This window comes from Haliaeetus albicilla, chromosome 2, assembly GCF_947461875.1.
Source record: "Haliaeetus albicilla chromosome 2, bHalAlb1.1, whole genome shotgun sequence".
Classification (NCBI taxonomy): Eukaryota; Metazoa; Chordata; class Aves; order Accipitriformes; family Accipitridae; genus Haliaeetus; species Haliaeetus albicilla.
The window spans coordinates 13,820,272-13,844,153 of record NC_091484.1 but is presented as its reverse complement, the minus strand read 5'-3'; positions in this window follow the sequence as shown (position 1 = coordinate 13,844,153).

Below are 23,882 nucleotides of genomic sequence, written 5' to 3'. Positions count from 1 at the left end.
GTGTGTGGTTGGCACAAGCTGGGATGTGTCTGAGGGTATTGCGTTGTGCTCAGCCAAGCTCGGAGAGAAACTTCATGCACAAAGCAGACACAGGGATGGTTTACAGTGACTGATGAATTCTGTGCTTTTATCTGCTCAGGGGTGTCTGCAGACTTGCAACATGATGATATCACTGTTGTTGAAAAGGCTTGATTTAACTTTTTTGGTTTGGCTTGGTTTGAGCACAGGGAATAAGGAGTTTGGTATTAGCAGTATTGGTTACTGGTGTTGGAGGAAATGAATCGCATCCCACTGTTTCTGTTCTGTGTGTATCCCATCACAGGTGTGTGTAAACCTAAATCTAGCTCATCCTACTTGCAGTGGTCTTTATTTGATATGGATCTTGGGAAGCTTCTATGTGTACCTTCAGCTAGTGGAGGAATTAGCTGAAAATGTTAATTGACTGTCAGTCCCGTGTGTCCTGACCACTAGGTGACATCACACACTCAGCATATTTTGTGAGCGCTTCCAATGGGATGTTTCACACCGGACCTGCAAACTTGGTTTTGCTCATGCAATGCACAAGTCCATTTTTCAGCCATGTTTGTACTTGAACTCCACGTGATAATAAAAGAACTAAAGAATGTGTATTTTAGCATATAGCAAATGAATTTTCTCAAAATGAGAAGGTTTGCTGTGGTAGAAATTGAAATATTTCTGTTCCATTATCAGTCAAACTGTTCATTTGGTGGAAAACTTCAGAAACGCTGCATGGTTTTGGCTGTTCTGGTCTCAGATGCTTGCCTGTGTAATCTATGGCCACTAAAATCCTCTTTTTTGTCAAGATGGTTATAAGCAATAGAATTTAAAATGCTCACTGGAGGGAAAGGGTGAGGCCAAGCCTTACAGTTTCTCTTACAATGTCAGAGTAGCTATAGGATTTTGAAATTCATTTTTTAGCATGCCATAGGGCACGTTTGTTTGCCTGTGTGTTCAGGCTTCAGCCTGTAGTTAGGAAAATAAATGCAAACTTACCTTTAAAGCAAATGTCCCCAGAGGGCAGAAGGATCACTCAGCTGTGAAAAGTGACAACTCGGGGGCCAAATTCAGCCTGGGGAAAGCACATGTAACCCTAATAACATCCAGGGATTGAGTGGGTCCACTGTATTTCTTTTTTCCAGCATCCTGGCTTGAAAAAATAGCTCCCCTGTTGGAAAATCCCCATGGATCAGCTTCTTAGTCAAGGTCAAATCCCCATCTTTTGTACTTTTCTCGGCCATTATTTCAGGTGATAGATGCGCTATTGACTGGCAGCAATGACAGAGCTTGGAATGATGGGGGAACTGAGGCATATTCAACACACTGGCACACAGCTAACTCATGCTAATGTTCAATAATCCTATCCTGCTGCTACACTCTAATGGCTGTGGGCTTGATAGAGCCCCCTCATTGAACTGGTGTATTTCTTATGGGCCTGCCCACCCATCCTTCATGAATTTTTATTAAACAAAACTGTAAGCGGATTGATTTTGTACTCCTTTATTGCATTTTTATTTAATTCCTTGCAATGGTGGAGGCTCCATCATGTTATCTTGACGTAAATCATGCTGGGGCAGCATGCCAAAAAAATAAAAAGACTACAGGATCATACTTGCATCCAGCGTAAATTTTACTCCTATAACCTTTATTAGCGTAGATTCATTGATTTTTCTCAACTCTCCCCTTCCCCTCCCCATCCCTCCTTTTGGTTAGACTTAGGTCAAAATCTGACAGCTCTTCTTTTAAACAGAGGAGGACAGACTCTTATTTTTCCTGTTTAATAATAAAAAAATAAAAGTAGTTTAGGTTGATTAAACAAGACTTTTTGGTTTTTTTTTTTTTTTTTACTCTGTAATGCACAGCTGAGAAAGTACTCATAATGCCAATAGCATCATGGGCACTCATAACTGTGTTGACGGTGTGATTGTAGCAGGAGCAGCATTCTGGAGAACAGCAAGCAGAGGTTTGCTCTCATGCCATCTCTTGTTGTATGTGTGTGTGGTGGTTTGGTTTTCCTTCCCTTCTCATGGGAAATCTACCTTAGTACGGAGCAGTATTTTCTGTCCTGAATTCCTTTGTGTTGCTTCTCGCCATCTTTGTGGGGTCTTGGTTAATGACTGAAGTTGTCAGCAATAATAATTAATCATCTTTTAAGGTACCTGAACAGGGACCTCCTGTCTTCTGAACTGACCTTTGTGCCTTCCCACTCCAGTCCGTTAAAAAATGAGTTTGAACACTATTCATAAATGCGCCATGTATATGTGGCTTTCTGTAGAGTTGGTAGATAAACAAGGCACCAGTAGGTGGCATGCAAGAATACATAGCGTAGTTCCAGTTGTACTTTGGGTGGACTATAAATGGCTAACTTTAATTTTTAAAACAGACAATGTATCCCATAATGCCTTTCTGATTCACTGGCACTCCAGTGCACTGCAGGATGGGGCTTCACCATCCATTGACTTCATTGTGTACTTTGACTATGGATAACAAAGCACAGGGTTTAAAGCTGGTCCCAAAGTAGCTTGTGCTGCAACGTGGCATCTCTTGATGCCCCTCATTTCTGGTTGGTTGTTGTCATGCATGTTCCCAATCTAGAAGCAATACCAGGTGGGATTCATATTGCTTGTTTAAGCTATAGGTGCTTGATACAATGGTAAAACATAAAACATGGTAAAAAAAAAAAAAAAAAAAAGGTAAAAGGCAGTTAAAATATTTTCTTCTGACTTATGTATGTCCTGACCCTGCCCAGGATATGCTCTTGATATGCCAAAAGCAAGTCTTGTGCTTTTTCAGATTGCCATTGCTGTTGATGGAAACGTGGGTGTTAGTATTGTCTGGCAGAACTAGAGGTCTTGATTTCCACAGTGGCTGCTTTGTGTGGCAAAAGGCCAGTTTCTCTGCTGAACCATGGCACTCTAATATGACTCCTGAATTTCTGGGTTTGTGTAGAGAGCAAGATTATGCTCTGTTCTGGCAAATGCTGCTCTGCAAGGCTGTTACAGCAGAGCTGCAGCCATCCCTAGTGAGGAATCCTGGGCTGAGCAAGCAGGTGCCAATATGCTGTGGGAAGAGGGAAGGATGCTGATGTGACAACTGAGATGGTCCCTCTCCTGTGCACATTGTATGGGACAGGGTGAGCGCTTCCTTGCTCAGCCCTGTTGTCCCCTGCTGTGACTGCAACCCCACTGACCCAGGCAATAACAGCAAGGGTAAGGGATGCTCTTCAGTGCTCATGTTTTTCTGTTCACCAGCTTAATATGATGGTTGGCCAAAGTGGACTTGGATGCCTAAGTATCTAGTGATATCAGTGATAAGTATCAGCCTAAGCTGAGTGAACTAAACGGATGAGGAATTTTTAATTAAAGATAAAACATGGCAGAGTTATGAAAAAATGGAGATAACTGTGTTTTTAACTGTTTGCAGTTGATATCAGAAACGTAACTGATTTTTTGGAACTGGTTTTCTCCCTCTTCCCCAAGAAACTATTTTTTGTTTAAAAATTCATAGGGAGTTTTGTTTTTAAATTACTGTAGTAACGCAATGACAGTGAAGGTAAGACAGTGAAGAAGTGCTGCTGTTGGCTTACAGTACAGCAAGAAGTATTTTGACATGCATTTTTAGTGGATTACTTCTGATGATCTCCCAGACAAAAAACAATCGAAATGGAAGCAGAAGGTCCTTGGCTTACCTGAGTTGACATCACTTGGCTGTTTTGACTTAACTTTCACTAACCTAGAGATGGGCTTCTGGCCCACGCTATGTTGTAGCAGAGAGTTTGTCTGTGAAAACAAAGCACAATCATCAGAGAAGCATTTTATTGCTTAGTTTCTTCCCCCTTAGCTTAAACTAAAAAATAAAATATATGAAAATTAGTAATTTATATGTCTAAGTTCTTCACTAGTACTTATTAGTTTATTTTATCACTGAGCTAGTAATTGCTAGTCATGGTTCCCATGGGGGGACTTGTTCAGAAACAAAACAAGAAGTCTGTTCCTGCCCCAAAAGTGCAAATAGTTTAAATGTAAGATAAGAACAAGGAGGTGATTCACTGGGGAAGAAACATTGAGTAAGTACAATTCGGTGATGTTATGGCTACACATCTGATTCTCAGAAATCGTTGAACATTCACTGAACAGGCAGCTCTTTTTAACATAGCTAAAGTCTAAAAGTGTTTAACCGCTTTCTTAATTCAGTTATATATTAGTCCCTTATTGTTCTTTAGCTCTCAGTGCTACCAGTTTATTTCCCCATATGAACTTGATACAAATATTCAGGTTAAAGGAGGACTGAAATGGCTAAGTAGGGCAGCTACTCTGTATTAAGGGATATCTAAAAGAAAAATACTCAGAAGAAAGCAAGGGGCTCTTCAGATGCTGCTGGTTTGTCTTGTCCTGTCTAGTCCTTGCAACAGATACATTCAAGATCCTTGTGCAAACAGATCAATTTGTGGCTGAATTCTGCAGGGAGCTATTCATTTTAAAATATAAAATGACGAATAGTTTGCAAATATTTCTGGATCAATTTATTGATAGAGAGAAACAGAGGTAAAATGCTTTTTTTTGGGTGGGGTATGGGGTGTGGGGAGAAATGGTGAGACCTGTCCTTTGGTCCAGGGGCAAAAATAGTCTAACAGAGTGGGGTTAATGTACTAGTTGTTTATGGTGGCTAAGAAAAGAGTGTTTCTTACAGGAACCACAGTATTAATCAGAAAACAAAAATGGCAATCTAGAAAGCTAATGACATTCCAGTTGATTTGATTAAAACATAATGATTGCTTAAAACTGTCACTTCTAATTTTGTTAAAAGAAATAACATGAGTTAGATCCATAGCTTAGTGATCTAGGAAGATATTTGAAATGTCAAGGAGAAAACTCTCACGCCATTAGAGATGCTCTGCATTTAGTGGATGTTTGGGAAGGGGAAATGGATTGCCTTCTTCATGCTAAATTAGCATAGAGGGACTCAGAGTGTCTTGACCTTTTCTTAACCTTGTATACTCGAGTTTTAGAATGAATTCGCTGGTTTTGCCCTATAAGGGGGGAGCAATAAATTGCTGGCTTGGGAGGGAAAAAGGAATATTTATAAAAGTCAAAGTGGTGGCTGGAGAAAGAGGTGTGATGTGGCTGTTTGCTGGTGCTGACTTGGTTCACCTTTAGTAAGTCACATCATGTGTTCAAGCACTTTTTTCAATAAAAAGCTCACAAATTGAACTGTTTTGTCCCTCAGTCTTGTGAGACTTAGGAATGTTTTTTAGTACTTTTGTGATGTTGAAAACAATATATCATATAAAAACGAAGCTACAGCTATCCAAAGCGTTAAGGTTTAAAATAAGCTCTTTTGGTTTAATGGCTTTTTTAATTATGTTAGGTTTTTGTTTTCCTTCCTCTGTATGGCAAGCCAGCAGAAGTACCTTCAGGGACTACTGTTTGTCTAATCTGAAACATCTAATTGGTATTGAAGTCTGTGACTATTTTGGGATGCAGACCAATGTGGGCATACTGATAGAAGTTTACAGCTTTGGAAAAGTCTGTGGGCACATAGTGTCTTTCCATGGAGGTAGATCTGTTGCCTTGTCATCAGGGTCAAAAGAGGCAGAAAGGTGAAGGTAGAGCTGTTATTTCTGTAGAGGAAAAGCAGCATTTTGTAATAGGCAAGGTCACATGTGCATCCCAACATTAGTGGGGTGGTTTTGCTACACGTGAGATTTAGACTTCCCAGACCCCAGTCTCTCATGTTAACGTAGAAATCTCAGTGGATTGACTTGAATTTTGAAGCTCTTTGCCTGTATCTTGTCTCTTTCTGTCCTAGAGTCTTTCTTGCCATGTAATCCCACAGTCTGGCAAGCTCCATAATAAGTGCAGATAGATGAGTGTGTGTACATCTCCATTAACATGACTGTGCAGGCTAATGATGGGGACCTCCTGCTGCTCTCCGCTTGTTTTCTGTTGATTGTTATGTAATGTTCGGCAGCGGGAGGTAAATTCCTCTCCAATTTTGAGACCCGTTGCAGCATGCAAACCCCACTGTGAGAAGTCACGGTGATTGAGCTTTCGAATCAAGTCCCATGCTGATAACTATAAATCAGGCCTATTATACACTCCGACCGACAGCCGGAAACCTTCCGTACTGCATGTGGCACAGCAGAGACTTGGAGCTGCACTGGAGTTTGTTTTGTAACTGTGAACACTTGTGTCTTTGAAAGGCTGTGATTTAAATTTGGTGGGATGTTTGTGTTCATTCAAATAAAGGCCCGAGGTTGCTCTGGATGCCGAAGGTCAAGCTGATGCTCAGGGTGTGCCTTTGAAGACTTGCTCCTGCCTCTGCATGCTGTGCTGTAGGATCACAGGGGTTGAAGTGAAGGAGCTGTTTCAGTGATGGAGTTTGTTGCAGCTGCTCTTCAGTCATCTTTGCCAGGCAGGACTCTGATCTGTGGCTTAGGAGGATGATCTGAATAAGCTGTATTCTGCATTTTTGTGGGGCTAAAATGATACATATGGGGTAATGGGGTAATTTGGGCCAAGGTTGTACGTACACAAAAGCAGGAGAGAATGCCAGGAGCCTTCCCAAGCCCTTTCAGCACAGGCTGTAGAAATCCTTTGCGAGTACAGCAAATCTAGAAGTTTAATGTTACTGGTCCTTCCTCCAGAGCAGCAAGTTGGGTTAGGGCTGAGTGGATTGGGGCAATAAGACACAGTTTGAAACAGCTGGGTTGGGTCATGGCAAGAATTATCAGGTGAAATTCTGTAGTGTTTGGTTATGCAGGGAGAGAACTTAGTTGTTTCTAGGGCTATTTTCATAGATTTCAAATCTTCCATCTTCTTAGGCTTGTTTTCACTTGTTCCTTGTCTCAGTTGTCTTGTTAGTGTTTACTGAACAAGAACATAGAAACCATTTCACCACGGTGTGTGGAAAAGAGGCTTATCTGTGAGTTTCAAAACTTCTCTCCGTGTCAAGTTGCCTGCTGTAAGCACATGGGAAGCAGGAGGTTGTCTATTAACTATGCACTGTTGTTTTAAACTCTAGGGAAAAAATCTTAATAGAACCTAAGCACTTTATTTCTACTGCTGCAGTTATTAGCCTTAGTAGTAGATAGGATAACTCTTTGACTGTTGTTATGAATGCAAGGCAACTCTTCTCTCTGTGGCCAGGCTACGCAGATGGATGAACTCAGTACAACTTCAGCTGCCCAAGTGGGTCTCTTAGTTCCTGCAGGAGTCTCATGCAGGAGTAGGTACAGAGATTCCAGGTTCAATTCTTAATGCTGCAGCCTGATGCTACAACTATTTTTGGCTTTGTGGAGTTTAGAGAGGGGTTTTGTCTGAGGAAGGATGGAATGTACATTTAAAAAGAAAAGCAGTCAGGATTTTTGCCCTTTGGGAAGTAGCATTTCCTAGTGTGCCATTGGCTTGGAGTTCTTGCATTTTCTGACTTCACTATTGTACTGCTGAACATTGCAACATTATTATAAAGTTTAATTAATTTACAGAGTATCTTGAAAATGTATGGCCAGGTTCTCAGCTGGTGTAATCCTGCATGACTCCATTGAACTGAGCACACCCACGCTGATGTATAAAACCTGGGAATTTGGCTTGTGAATGCTCTTGCTAAGTAGTATTATGTGCACAGGACAAGTCCTAGATGAAGGTTATATTCATCTCTCTTACAAAAGGAGCTGGCCACAAAGTAGATCCAAAAAGTTGAGTGACAGGCCCCCAGTATAAAACTTGTGTTTTATCCCTGTTTAATAGTCAAAGATTAGCAAGCATCCAGGTAGAGATATATGGTCGAGATAGCATCTGATAGGCTAATGATGAATGGGAGCTTGAGAGAGGCTTCAGATTAGCTTCACATGCATAAATATCACATGTGGGTGACAAGGACACTGGAGGTCACTGAATTGTATTTGTGCTCATTCATGGCCTTTATAAACTCTCTACTACTTGAGCATGTTCCCTCTGGGATAAAAGGAAGCATGGTGAGATGTCATTACAGTCGGAAACCTTTTCCTCATGACATTAGTTTTGCAAACCTGTTGTAATATGTGTTAGTTCTGTGGAGTGCATGGTATATGAATAGGTATTTAAAATATTTATGTGTTCCTGTTATTCCCTTTTCCTTTCTCTTTTCATGTTCTTTCCAACTCTTTCCATACCTTGCACTATTTTTGGTAAATTCTCACTTCTCAAAGTTACAGGGGAAAAAAGCTCTCAGATCATTGTGACTTCCTCTTTATGAATGCTAATAAACTCACCTTACAGTGTGTTTTCTAGTCTAATTGCAGGTTACACACCCAAGCCTTACTTATGAAGACTTGTAAAATGAATGTTGTAGGCTTGAGTGTATTTTAACTTCCATTAGTATAAGCTAATGAAAACAACAGGCAAAGAGTGACAAAAAATTCAGTTATTAGAAAGCCCAAACCTGCAAAATTGAGGCTGTCTCATTCAAATAAGGCAGACAGTCTATCTTAAGTTAATTTCTTTAGTTTCTAACATTGCAGTGCTAACTGTAAAGGCTGGGAGGATGTTAATAATTATTAATGATAATTAACTTGGCATCTTTGGGGTGCTGGGAGAGAAGCTATGGGATTAGCAGATAGGCCCATGGTATACTTACTCCTAGCCTTGTTCTTAGATTTGGAAGTGTGGATAATTAAAACCTTTCCACTCTGACTGATCTCAAGCTTCATTTATTTGGCTGTCATATTGTAAGCTGTTGTCAATTAGCATTGTTTTCTTCCATGCTGTTTATTTCAGAAGCATAAGAATAACAATAAAAGCAAGTGCTGGCCTGTGAAGCATTTGAAAGTGTTGGAAAGAGCCCCAGTCTGTTCTTCTTTGATGTTAAAAGACATAGAGAGCATGCACGTTTACTGTTGTCCCAGACAGAGAGCATACTGAGTTTGTGTTGCTTCTTCCTTAGTCCCCAGAAGTTGGGCATCAGATGTTTTTATCTGAGGGGGTTGGGAGAATTGGCACTGAAAGTTTGCCTGATGGAGTCCATAAGCCAATGTGAACTAAGAAAGAGTCCAAAAGCTTCTGGAAAATTAATCAACGCTGTCTTCAACACCTGAGGCAATGTCAAGCCTTGGGGAAGAGCTACAACAGGAAACCTCAGTTGAGTTGAGGAGTGGCTGCGATGGAAAGGAGACCTTCAGTTCCTTCTGTGGGAACGTGGCCTGGGAGGAGGCCAGTAAAGGAGCAAGCTGCTGCTTATTTGCCTCTGAGCAGGAAGGCAGGGTTGGCAAAACGCAGCTGCCAAATTTGGCTGACCTCAACCAACCTAGGCTTGCCTGAGGCCATCTGCGACTGAAATATTTGCTTTCTCAGCACTTTTATGAAGCTGCAGAAGCGCAAAGGATTAGGTAAGGAGACATTGAAACTGTAGAACTTATGAAATGGTGAATTGTGTTTCTACCCAGCAGTTATTCTGAACTTCAGATAATTTGAAAGTGGCAGCAATATTGCTCAAGCTCTGGTCAAGTAAGTTAAGAGGAACTGGAGGCTGAAAGGAGCCAATTCAGCACCAGGAGAGTGAGGAGGCTCTGATGCACTGTCTGTATGACAGTGAGGGGGAGATGCTGTGATCCGCTATCCCCAGTTGTGTGGGATGTCATGCGGGGTGAGCAAAGCTCTCTGCTAGTATAGCTTAGCATAGTGCTGGATGGTGTCGTCGCTTTTCCTCTCCATTTCAGGTCTGGGTTGTGCAAAGCTTTCCCAGTGTAGCTGCTCTGTTTCAGCCCCTCAGGCTCGAGCAAGTCTGTCTGAATCTAATAGATTACCATAGTACAAATTGTATTGGCATTAGTCCTTGTTAGTGTTGGGTGCAATGTGCATGCTGAAAAAGCTTGTATGGTACACATCCAATTGCTCTAATAAACCCATTGCATATTTCTGTGGAAACAGGAATATGCTGTTGTTCTGCAAGGAGGAAAATAATTAATATTTTACTGCAATGACAACTTGTAAATATTATAAGCATTTCTCATGTTTTTTGAGCACATTTTGCAGCAATAGGAAGAACAGTATTTGAATGAAAGTACACTTTTGAAAATGGTTGAAATCATCACTTCATATTAATATCCAGGCTTTTCTGATTTCTTGGGGGGGGTGGGGGGGGAATGGGTTTTTCCTTGCATCAACTTATGCTTTGCTATCTCTTTTGCAATATTGTCTGCAGTGGAAACAGTGGTCCACAAAGAAGCAGTGCTTATTAACTAAACAGGATTACAATATCAATGGGAAGTTATCATGCAATAACCTTTTATTGATCTGTTTATCATCAGTAATGAAATAAACAAACATATTACTTATTAAATATTGATTAGTGTAAGGGGGGACAAGACCCAACTTTTTCAAGAAAAGAGTGGTGTTTTCAATAATACCTGGATTTTTTTTTTTTTTTTTGTCCCTTCTTTCTTTTTTCTGGATCAGAGAGCTGAAGCCCTCTGATCCATATGAAAGCTGAGCTGGAGCTACTTCAAATATTCATAGTTTAAATTCTGGCCATATCAACATGGGGTTTTTTTCTGGACTTGGAGATTTGAATGTATCACAGACTGATATATACTGTCAAGGAGGTTATGCTTGAACCTGCCAATTCAGCTTTCGGTGCCAGAGTCACCCAAAAAAGGAGGAAAGGCAAACAGATTTTTTTTTTTTTTTGAGAATGATGTTGAAGGTGGTACTTAGAAGTGGGCAAGGACTGCTTTCAATAATATCCCAGATATTACTTGCTGCTTTCCATCTGAGTCATTTCCCAGTGAAAGATTCGTGACCAGTTTGTGTTTTCTGTGTGATTGTATTGTCCAATTCTGAGGTATTATAAATATGAGATGTCCAGGAAAGATTTTTGACAGCATTAACTTTTATGTGCCCAGAAATGATTTTACACAGTCTGCATTGCAGGAAGTAATGAAATTGCTTATTCTGAAAATGGGACCCCCTTTAAAGGCATTCCCAATTCTGCCTCTTAGACAGTGGCAATCAAAAAGACAAATCTTTCATCAAATATATTAATCAAACATCATCTGATGTTCAGTTATCACTGCATGTTGGAGGAGCCTTAATCATAGACGTTCCTTAGTTTGGAAAAGTACCTTGACGTTACGCAGATAAGCATCTTAGAAGGAACTTGGTAGATATTTTGCGTTAATTCAGTAGGTGTTAATACAAACAAAATGCTAGATTTCTGTTGTCTGTGCAGAGTTATGCATCTCCTTAACGCTGTTAATGCATTGTGAGTATATGAACAGTGTCTCCATTTTAAATGCATATGTGAGTAAACAGCGCTTGAAATAGCATCAGACCATTTTGGAGGCTGGAATACTTTTTCACAACAATACACTATAAGCACTTAAAAGGTAAAAAGAAAAAGTAAGATTGCTAGCAGATACCTAATACATACATGCAGAGTATTCAGTATTTGTAGAAACAAATACAGCTGTATATAGATATCTCTGTATAAAATCAGAGTAATGGGACTTTATGGCTTTATTGTGACTCTGCAGACAAGGCAAAAGAATTATTGAGACAATACAGCAAACTGGCAAGCTTTTAAAATTAGAGGCATTTTGATTGAACAGAACATGGAGATTCGTGGCTTGATTCTGATCTTAACTGTAACTGTTGGGAGTAACTCCTGTGGTTTTCAGTGGTTTAAAGATGCAGAGGATGCTGTAAAGTTGAAGATAAAATACAAACTTGTTGCAAACTTTGGTAGAGCTCCATCTGAATTCAGTTCTGTCAAATCAGAATAAATTGCTAAATTATCTTTATTCTGATGATATCTCAGTTTGAAAGAAAAGCAGGAAGATTTTTTTGGTAATTTTTTTAAAGTGAAACATTCTTGATTTTTCTTTTGAAACTACATTGTGATTGTACCTTCACCTTTTTTTCATTAAATATTAAAGTAGAATGCATTGGAATCACAATCAGTTAGCATTTGTTTTGGGGTTGTTTTTGTTTTTTGTTTTGGGGTGGTTTTTTTGTGTGTTTTGTTTTTTTTTTAATACACAGAGACCTTACAGTAATTTTATATATTTGTTTTAGCTGTGCTTTAACTGGAGCAAAGCCAAGATTGGGCATTTCGAAATTGAGCTTCCTTTTGTTTGGCACAATTGTCGTTGAGTTGGTCAGTTCCATGATAGGTTAAATATTGGTGTAATGCATTTTATGCACCATCTAACATACAGAATAATGCTATTATGTTATGGGCTCAAGGCTATTAAGGCTGTTGAACTTGAGGTATAGCAGTTTTCTTCAGCAGCTGAAATGAACTTGGCATCACACCAGTTCCTGCGGAAATTATAAGAATGTGCAGCACCATTCTGCTTCAGACCTGTGGATCAGAACAGAAGGTCATTGCTCATTTACATTGCGGGTGAAAAGGCATTTCAGGAAGCAGGAAAACTCTCAAAGGTAGCCATCTCCACCCTTCTAGCTGAAAAAAACCACCTTTTTTGAAAGGTCTCCATGCTGAATGTTCTCTGGCCGTGTTTCAAATGCAGGAAAGCAGTCCTGTTTCTAGAGGAAAACCCTAAATAATAAGGATTTTTATCAGCAAAGTGATATAGGCTGGAGAGAAGCTAAAGGTGAATCAAAAGTGAAAAATATGATGATTCATACAGGAAAAAAAAGTATGTTTTTATAGCTGTAAAATAGATTATATTTGGTTTCTTAAACTATAAAGAACACAGAATATAGCTTACGCTGCTAATCGCTAGATTCAGTCTTAATATCTGTGTGCATAATGATGTTTGCTAAAAACTTTTTGAATTCAGAAGTTTTTCTCAGCACTGACTCTTAAGACTCAAGTACAGAGTACGTACATTGCAGGATCAGTTCCTAATTATCCACAACAGACCTCTCAGCCTAGATAAACAAGGAAATTCCACTTATGGTAGTGAAAATAAATAGCAGGAAGATGCAAGCTCCATTGCCCCAGAAGGAAAATTCAGTTATTATTGTATGTGTCTTCGTGTCTTCACTGTCGGTTGCTATGTGAGATGGCTGGTCAGAATCCAGTATTGTCTCGAAACCCATTCAGGTATGTTAGAGAGGCTGCACCCCAGCAAAATCCTCCCTGTCCCTGCTTCAGAGCAGGACTGGTTTGCATCTAGTCAGCTTGGAGCCCAGACAGCATACAGCTTGCAGCTGGCTGTATCTGATCATTATACGTATTTGAGACTAAGCCCAAGTTTGGCACTCACTTATAACTGGGCCTGTGTCTAAATCTCTGGCCCATGCACATGTAGTGAATAGCTGCAGAAATGTGCCTGCTCAATTCAAAGCTGGATTTATCTTATTGTTTTGCCAACATCAGTTTTCTCTTGCTCTAAAAAGTGATTTTTTTTTTCATGCAAAACAGGCATAATGTTCTACCTCATTTATCTGAATTCAAACTATGCATTATATAAGTGAAAATGTTGTATTTCCCAAAGTTACTCCAAACAGGAATAAAAATAGTATAGCTTTTGTCTCAGTGCTAATATGTAACACTTACTGTGCTTGAATAAGTCATCTTAATATCTGAAGAGGTAAGAGTTGACAGTAGTATTAAATTGTAGAAAAGCAAAACATAGCAGGTTCTGTTCTTCAGAAGTATTGAAGTGATATGGGAGCTCTAACATTTTTAAAAGTCAACCTGCCGCAGAACCTCCCAAGCCTGGAGCACTGAACTGGACTCCTGGCTCTCAACTGTCTTTTGATGCTGACTGGAGGAAATCATTAAACTGCTAAAAGCAGTTAAAAGAAACCAACAAAAACAAACCCCAAAAGAACAGCAACAACAAACCCCCTCAAACCAGTAAAAAAACAGAACCCAAAGTTACTGGGTAGGTTAGATGCAGGTTAGATGCCTGTTTTGGTGCCTACTGAGATGAACAGGAATTTTCTACTTGTTCTCGTGAGGCCCAGCCCAAGTCTGCAGGGGTGGGATTCATCTGAATGTACAGACTACACCTTGGAGCTCTTGTCTGACCCCCATGGACAGTCAAGGTGAAGCACTGTGAAACGGGCGCTCCTGGAATGGGATTTATTATTACCTGTCCCCTTTAGAAGGAAATAACTGTGTTCTGGAAACACCATTTTTCCCCACTGATCATGAAGGGAAACTCGATGATGCACCTGCATGTAGATGTTTTTGTTTGTCTAAGTTAGATGAGACAAATCCTATGCTAATCAGCATTCAACAGCAAATGGGAATGGGACACAGCAAAGAGACTAGAGATCCTTGTGGCTTGGGCACCAGGTTGTACATGTGTCTCCTGGTTTCTTTCATGCATTTTATGTGTATACTGTTTATAAGGAGAAATATGGAATAAAACCTAGTGGCATGTGCTACCATGGGCTACTTTAGGGAGTGCCCAAATGCATGTGACCTGTGACTTGCACCTAAGACTGGTCCTGTTGACTCATTTGAGCTGTATGTGCATAAATTGTGGTTTAGAACTTGCTCCCAATGCCGGGGCAGGGATCAGTATTTCAGGTGCTGAAGTTTCCTTTGAAATCCCTACAAGAAGGATGCATGCAATTAAGGGCAAGAGCAACCAAGCTGAGACAGATCACAAACCTGTGCACTATCTTTGAATTACCTTTGTTTTATTCAACTCCCTTAGGCAGTGTAACCAAAGCCTTTTAAAATATCATCAGATGATTCTTTAAATAGTCTGATTTTGCCACCCCCCAACAAAAGGAAAAAAAGATAACTTTGAAATGCAGAATTTCTAAGATGCCTGTCTCCCTCTCTTATTTCAAAGGACAGAAAAGGGGAAGCAGTCAGGCTTTTTCTCAACTGCCCCTTACTGTTCAGTCATTGCCATTTTTATGGGACCCAGAAAAGTACAGTCCAACCAATTTTGCAGGGAGAGACACTGTGCTAAAAGGATTAGCAGTTTAAATACAAGGATTAATCTCTTCCTCCCTCTGGATAGGAACTAGAGATGGTGCTCAATTACTTGCTAAGAGGGAAAAATTGCTTGAAAGGAAATAGATATCTGTCTCAAATTATCAAGCAAATATCTTTCTGTTAAGTCTGAGCTTCATTCTAAAAACGTTCATTGGTCTCTCATTTCTCTCATTTCACTGAAGCCTGTACAAGCGCTCTTGGGAGCCAGTGTTGCAGGATCAAGTTGTTCTCCATTGTGATAAAGCTGAAAGGAAGATGGACATCTTCTCATGTGTATTACTGGCAACATGATTGTGGATGTAGGAACGGTTCTGGGAGTAATGCCTGTGCTAGAGGAAGCTTTATTTATTGCCATCGCTGGAACTAGAACCAAGCCTTTCTAAAGGTGACTAATTTTTTTTCTTTAATACATGATACTTCAGTTGAGCAGTTGTAACATTAAGTGCATGCTTTGCTGAATTGGGACCTTGATTCTGGAGAGGGAACTATTCTTAAGCTTTTGGTACGTGAAGAGCATTTCCCATTAGATCATAAATTATTTACGATCAGGTCTAGTGAAATCCCTTCTGATTTAGAGTGATGTATGAGAAAGTCAGACCTATAAACTTAGTTTGAATAATTCTTCTGGTAGATCTGGAAATATTTAAAGTCATTCATTTTTTATAGTACTGTAAATTTTAAAAATTTAATTTTTTAAAAAATTGTTTCTTCTGCTCTGTCATATAACTTGACTGTCATAGAATGGACCCACAAGCACCCATTGTAACATTGTAACATATGCAGCATTTGCATGGCATTTGTCATCATCTGACATACATCGGTTTGGTATGGATCCTACGTCTGCATCGAGCCGCAAAGAAATTGCAGGGGGATAGAGCCAAGTGGTGGCTTTGAACATGGCAGAAGTACAACCTGGATGCACGTCTGTGAGGACATGTCCATTTTTCATTCATTCCAGTTTGTGGTGTTTGGCTCCAGCCTGTTAAATGTTGTGGCTATTATGTCTTTGTCTTGCCTTTGCCACTGTTTGCTGTGCAACCTGGAACAAAGTTTTATCTCTGAGCCTCAGTTTATCTCAAATGAAAATGGCTAAGTGTATCCTTGCCGTGACCATTACGGAGCTATGAAATTGTTAAGTGGAACATGCTACAACATAAAGCATGGCATATTGCAAACTTGCAACACCAATCAGCGTACAGATCACTAATGGAAGGTGATTGGGGCGTTACTAAACTTTGGCATTCGTTGTGAGTTCAGTTCAGTCCCTAGCAGCTGGATGTTGTGCCTTTGAAAGGAAGCATCACTGTCTCCCCCATGCTATTGGACACTGTGTGTCAGCAGCAGCGATTCAGTGTATCTGCTATCTGGCATCCAGCTGTGGTTGGGGCCCCCCGGGGCAGGGAGCAGCTTGGTGCTGTGCGTGGTGGAGACCCGTGCTCTGCGCTTACAGATGCCTGGCTAGGAGGGATGTTTCCCCTGTAGCAGCACGCAGCTGTTCCTGCTCTTCTCGTGTATGAACCACGTAACAGACATACAGGTTGGGAGATGTCAGGTCAGAAGAACTTGAAAAGAAGTGGAAATGAAAGGTATTGTGGTTTGCTCTAGCATGTATATATGGATCAGTCTTGGTATGTCTCTTGGGTTTTGAGAACATGTAGTGCTCTGTAGCTCTGTAGATTATTAGTGGTGTAAGGGCTATGCCAAGAGTCAAAATATACTTTTCTGCTCATAAAGCATCCCAATGGGGCAATACAAACATAAGGAGATGAACAATACAGTAATTTTTTTATCTTGAAGGCTGAAAGAGAATTGTAAATAAAGATAGAAATAGGAATTCATACAGAGATACCAAATCCAACTCACTGGAGCGTCGGTACTTCAATTATAGAACAAGGTGATGAAACAAAGACATTTTTCACTTAAGATTTTTTTATCAATTGCTATTCTAATAGAAGTTAACAAATGACAATTAAAAAAAACTTCTAAAAAATTGTTTTGTGTATCTATCTATTCAATTCAAAAGCACGTAGATGAGCTAACCCTGACTGGATTTTAAACACCGGCAAATGACATTCTACGTGATTTGGATGTTGTGGAAAAGTGATTTAAGCTTCTAGATCACTCAAACAGTTTTGAAATCTGTTCCTTCTCTGTAGAGCTAAATGAGACATGACCTGCATATTTGTTTTTTCTGGAGGACTTTTAAAGTTTTTTAAATGTTATAACATTTACGGTAGCATCATGAAGAAATAGAGAAGGCTGCGGGAGCTTTAAAAGAGCCAGATAATTTGCAGCCTCTTGTTTCTAAGCAGTGTTTTGCTATGATCTATCATCAGGTTTTGCATGGCTGATCAATAAATGGTGTTCCCCCCTCACCTAACGGGAAAAGAGTTGCCTTACCCAGTCCCTGACAAACTGCTCTCCATTTTGGCCCTTCTTCCTGATATGGTAATGGGAAGGCAGATGCACTGAACTTCTTCAGTGAAGAAGCAGAGGATGCTGCAGCATAAAATTTCCCCTTGACCCACCTTTCAGATGCCCAAGTTTGGACCTGTGCTACTTCACATCCTCCAAATGACACAGATGGCAGGATAGAGCCAATCGGAAGCACTTGATAACGAAATGGCAATTCATTTTGCAATTCCTTCAGCATTCATGCTAACAATACTGGTCCTGATGGGCTCCTTGGGTATGAATGTAGCTTTCAATATGCAATTCCACAGGAATTACACCACTGCTCAGCTCTCATTAAGTCTGCTTTATTGTAAAGTGTTTCTGAGAAATCCTCCTATTACTGATACAGGACAACTGCTTTGCTTCAAAGAACTGCCTGATTTCCAAAAGCTCCTGTGTGTGTATCTGCAGGGCTTTTTAATACTCTCTTTACAGTGCATTATCTCACTTTGTTTATATTTTGGACACTAATGTGATGTGTTTAAGTATGTAAATTGCCATAATGTGAGGAAATGAGATGTTAAAAATAGCTATGGAGTGCTGAAGAGAGCAGGGTGGGGTAAGGTAGCCAGTGTGGGAGGAGGCGCTTTTGGATCCAGAATGTCTTTCTCCATCTTTTTAGGGAAGAAGATAAATCCCTCCCTGAAGTCAAGCCCCCCAAAAGAAATCTGATTATAAGGCACCCTTCTACAGGTAAAACAGGTTTTACCTGCTTACTGCAGGTAAAAACCTCACATTTTTAAAAACACCCAGTGTTTGCTGGTCTGCAACATTGGAATTCAAGGCTAACCCCACCCCCCCTGCTCCCAGCAGTACTATAATCCTCTTTCTAGAGAAGCAACTGGCATCCATTTAATCTAGTCCCATCGTTTAAGTACGAAGTTAGCAATCCTAATCTGAGCCACAAGGGGAGGTACTGCCAGGTACCTACATTTTGCCCACTGTTGACATAGTCAGGTCTTAAAAGCCCTGGGACTACCTCTGGAGCTGTGGCTGAACTGCATGCAGTGTAGCTTGGAGGGGCTCGAGTACAAGGTCAGCTCCCAACTACATTAACCCCTAATCTTAGGGCCTATTTACACTCTTTCCATCTACTCTTTACAAAAGCTCTGGGCAAAAGGGGTTGCATCAGAGTGATAAGGTGGCTTAAACATGATGCTTGTAGAAGAAATTTTGCTAAGAAGTTGGAGGTTTTCAGTTGTGAATTAGAACTGGCAGCTTCTACTTAAAGGCCTAAAGTTCACTCACCTATGTTTGGGTGGATGAGGTCAATCATTCCCCAAACAGCTTGATGCCAAAACAGTGAAGACGACAATGAAAATCAGTTCCCCAGCTCATATTTTTAGGCAAGCTGTCCTTACTGTTGTACAAAGTGATTGGATTTGTCATGCCCATCCAGCCCTCATTTCCATTACCTAAAATCCCAAGTCTGTTAACTTGAGTCTGTCTCATTAATCACTTTCCCTGCAGTTGCCTGTGGAGGTCTGAAGAGATTTACTGTCTTTTAGTCACGTGCTGAAACTCATCTTCACTCAGGTGCTCTCAAACACCAGTGCAGTAAGTGGCCACCACCTGCACCTCCCTGGCTCCTTCCCTGCCATGCTGGGTTACGTTATCACATGGCAGCATAACGAGGGACATAGAGCACTCAGGAGAAGGGTTGGCCATTGCTGCCAGACTCTTGCACAGAGGCAGCCCTCTCCAGGCCCTACCTAACATTGTCTTCACCAGTGGGCCCAGAGAAATGCTGGTGGTAGCTGCAGGGCTGGATATCCCTTAATGCTTCTCAGCCATGTGGCCATCAGTTGCTCTCTGCTGTAACCTCCCATGATTTCACAGACGAGGAGTGAAGCTGTCCCCATAAGAAAGAACCTCACAGTTACAGCACTTGTGGGGTAATGTTATGATGTCTTTAATAGTGAGTCCAGTCATCCTCAGGGTACTCCACCCCTTGGGCTGGAAGGTAAGGATGAAGAGCAGAACATACCCCCCTTAATCCAGGAGGAATTAGTTAGGGACCTGCTATGCCATCTGGACACTCACAAATCTATGGGACCTGATGGGATCCATCCAAGAGTACTGAGGGAACTGGCAGAGGTCCTTGCCAAGCCACTCACTGTCATCTATCAGCGATCCTGGTCAACAGGGGAGGTCCCAGAGGACTGGAGGCTTGCCAGCGTGACGCCCATTTACAAGAAGGGTCGGAGGGAGGATCCGGGGAACTACAGGCCTGTCAGCCTGACCTCGGTTCCGGGGAAGATTATGGAGCGGTTTGTCTTGAGAGCGCTCAGATGGCAAGTCCAGGACAAGCAGGGGATCAGGCCCAGTCAGCATGGGTTTACGAAAGGCAGGTCCTGCTGGACCAGCCTGATCTCCTTCTGTGACCAGGTGACCCACCTAGTGGATGAGGGAAAGGCTGTGGATGTTGTCTACCTCGACTTCAGCAAGGCCTTTGACACTGTCTCTCATGGCATACTCCTTGAGAAGCTGGCGTCTAAGTGCACCCTTCACTGGGTGAAAAACGGGCTGGCTGGCCGGGCCCAGAGGGTTGTGGTGCATGGGGTGAAATCCAGTTGGCGGCGGGTCACAAGTGGTGTTCCTCAGGGCTCGGTGTTAGGCCCCGTTCTGTTTAATACCTTTATCGATGATTTGGACGAGGGGATCGAGGGCACCCTCAGCAAGTTTGCAGACGACACCAAGTTGGGAGGCAGGGTCGATCTGCTTGAGGGTAGGGAGGCCCTACAGAGAGATCCGGACAGGCTGGATCGGTGGGCTGAGGCCAATCGTGTGAGGTTCAACAAGGCCAAGTGCCGGGTCCTGCACCTGGGTCACGGCAACCCCATGCAGCGCTACGGGCTTGGGGAAGAGTGGCTGGAAAGCTGCCCGGCAGAGAAAGACCTGGGGGTGCTGGTTGGCAGCCGGCTGAATATGAGCCAGCAGCGTGCCCAGGTGGCCAAGAAGGCCAACGGCATCCTGGCCTGCATCAGAAATAGTGTGGCCAGCAGGAGCAGGGAGGTGGTTGTTCCCCTGTACTGGGCACTGGTGAGGCCGCACCTCGAGTCCTGTGTTCAGTTTCGGGCCCCTCACTACAGGAAAGACGTGGAGGTGCTGGAGCGTGTTCAGAGGAGGGCAACCAAGCTGGTGAGGGGCCTGGAGCACGAGTCTTATGAGGAGCGGCTGAGGGAGCTGGGGCTGTTGAGTCTGGAGAAAAGGAGGCTGAGGGGAGACCTTATCGCTCCCTACAACTACCTGAAGGGGGGTTGTAGTGAGGTGGGTGTTGGTCTCTTCTGTCAGGTGGCTGGAGATAGGACAAGAGGAAATGGCCTCAAGTTGAGGCAAGGGAGATTTAGGTTAGATATGAGGAAAAAATTTTTTACTGAGGGGGTTGTCAAACGTTGGAATGGGCTGCCCAGGGAAGTGGTTGAGTCACCATCCCTGGAGGTATTCAAAAAGCGAGTGGACAGGGTACTTCAGGATATGGTTTAGGGGGCATGGTTAATGGTTGGACTCAATGATCTTGAAGTTCTTTTCCAACCTAAATGATTCTATTATTCTATGATTCTATGATTGATAAGTATTCAAGCCACGAGGCTGCGTTCGGACTGTGCGCTTGATTGTATAGTGCTGGAAAGCATCTGTATCTGGCCTTCAGCCCCTGAGGATCTGTGTGAAAGCCCTGATAATCAAAACATGTTTCCTACTGGCAGTGTGGCATTAAAATCAGTTCTAATGAAGGGGTTCTCTGTCGTCTCTTGGGATTTGCCTGTCACACTGAACCCTCCTCCGTCCAGCTGGGAGGAAGCCTGGGGATGAATGTGGCAGAGACAATGAGGCCCCCATGGCCCCCTGCTGGGTTGCTGATTACCATATTAATGTACGGTGTCCCAACTGAATGCTGGGCAAAGGACAGTACATCTTTAATTGGAAATATAAAGGACTGCTCATGGCCTGGCTTGAACTGGGAGGATTTATGTCTCTCCCTCTAAATGGGATTGAAGGGAATGGTATGATTCACTGAGTGGCGTGCACATTGCCTGATTTACTGCCCATCATTTACATTCCACTAAAGTCAATCAGTGCAGAAGGTCATTCCCAACCTGAATTTTTTCACGTTAAATCTTTTCTGTCCCAGACTTACAGTCAGGCCAGGTGAGACACTTGGCAACCCAAGCTGGTTTTAAGGTTGTTAATTATAATTCTCCAATTAGGAGAAAGGAGACTGTAAAAGCAGAAGAAAACCAGAAAATGCTTGTGCATCCATTGACAGAGTCTGTATGTGTGATAAACTCAGAAGGCTCAACAAATGGCTGGTTCCCTTCTATTAAATCTGTACTTGCATATTTGTCATGAGGCTGGTGAATTCCTTGTGCTCTGGGTCAGCAAGGCTAGTTCTGCCAACCCTGCCTGAATCATGTATTTTGTCGTTTGCCTAAAATTTTGGCCTGTCCCTATTCAGATGAGCTGCGTGAAGAATTGAAAGATGACATAGTTTAGATACTTTTTTTTTTTGTCCCTGAATGGTGCTTTGAGGACAAGTGACCTTAGCATACTAGTTAACACATTGAAACTATTCTAACATTTTCATAATGAATCATCTTCCAATAGTTATGAATTTACTTGCAGTATACTGGCAATTTGTAATAGAAAATTAGGACCAGACTTCTATATTAGATGTGCGGTCTGATTCCCAAATCACATGTGCAGCTCAACCTGAAAGCTTAGAAACAGCTTTTAAATAGTTTGACACAACTAAATATGAAGCCTGTTGATTTGCTTGTGCAATCTTGTGACATTACATATGACTATGCGTCATATGTATATGAATTCTTGCTCAAACAATTTATTATAAAATGATGATAATAGAGGCTGTTTGGTTTTGCAAGATTTTGAGTAAATAGGAGCTGAATTGTGATCTATTGGCTTGATTTTTCTTGTAATCTGGCTCTGAACAAATAACACAAAATAAATATGAACATCAGTCTGAATTAGAAAGTGAAATTCCAATTACATTTGAACAATATATACTTAATAGGACTCCTGTGGTGTCAGTAATAACTCTAGAGACCACTGTTTGTTATAGTAGAAGAGCAAGTAATTTGAAATGTATGCTTTATAAGGTATTTTTTGATATGTAAAGAGAGAAGCTTTAGAAAAATTTCTAGCTCAACTGCTTCAGCTGTTCTTTCCTCTATTCTTCTCTCTCTCCAAGTTTGGAAATTTTGAGAAATTGTTGAAAAATCTTTTGCTGGTTATTTCTCATTAAAGGAAACAAATCAGGCTGGGCATTCCTCAGCAGTTAAACTGGCCAGTGTGGTGGTGTAGACTGTTCTGTGTTCTGCAAAATATAACTGATGAAGTCATGTAACTAACACACAAAATATAAGATCAATACTTGTGTGTAAAATGTAGAAATAAATAACAGTTAAAACACAAGCTACACCAAATTTGTGTAGGTTGGTTTGTGTGTATTTTATTTGGTGAATGCTTAAACAAATGGTTTGACTTCCACCATGGGATTACAGAAGTATGTAGCTTTTAAGAGTGTAATTGGCTTTCTTCATTGGGATGTGCTGGTGAATAGCTTGTTGTCCTAATTAGGTAGCCTTGCTGATTAACTCACAAGAGCAGCTTATTGGTGACCTAAGCCACTTAAACACTTCAGGAGATTATTTCAGCTTAACTGTTTTAGGGTCATCTTAAAGCACTTAAAGTATTTACTGACATCTTTACTGACATCTCTAAACTGTTTAGAGCTACAGGGCTCACCTGCTAGTTATAATTGTAACTGGAGCAATAAATAGTCATTCAGTAGACAGTGCAATGTGAGCAAATCAGATAGTGTGCTATTACCTATGATAGCAGGTGGCAGTGGCATATCCATATTGCAACATTAATAAGAAGAGTCTCATAGATGATCCTTCATATCTCTTTCTCAAAAATTATTTTGAGTCAAAGTAGTATTTGTCCAAGTTCCACCTGATGTTCATCATGTGATGTTGTTGCTGCTGGTCCACAGAAGTGTCTCTTGTTCTTCCTTCTCTATCCTTTCTGCCTGACAGTAACACACATGTGCATGAGCTCCTGGAAGATGCTTTGTGTTGCGCTGAAAGAGATATCTCTACTTGGGAGCATGTTGATAATGGTTACGTAACAGGAGCTTGCCTTTGACATCTTGACCCTTTCTCTATCAAAGTGCTCTTCTTTTTATAACAATGTGACTAAGTGTGTTAAGCTGCAGGTCAAATAATGGCTTTAATGTGAATCTCACTGCTGCATAGGTGACTCAACAGCATTTGCAAATTGCTCACAAAAAGCAGCAACAACTTAATAGTCTATTAAACTGCGCACACAGTTGACACCAGTTCCAAAACCACATGGGTACAACAGACGCCACTGCAGAGAGCTTTAGTTCAGTTCAAGTCTAACTTCAGGAATGGCATTTGGCCATTTCTAAGCTCACCCAACTTTCAGTTGCAGGAAACTCAAATGAAGCAAAAGCAGAA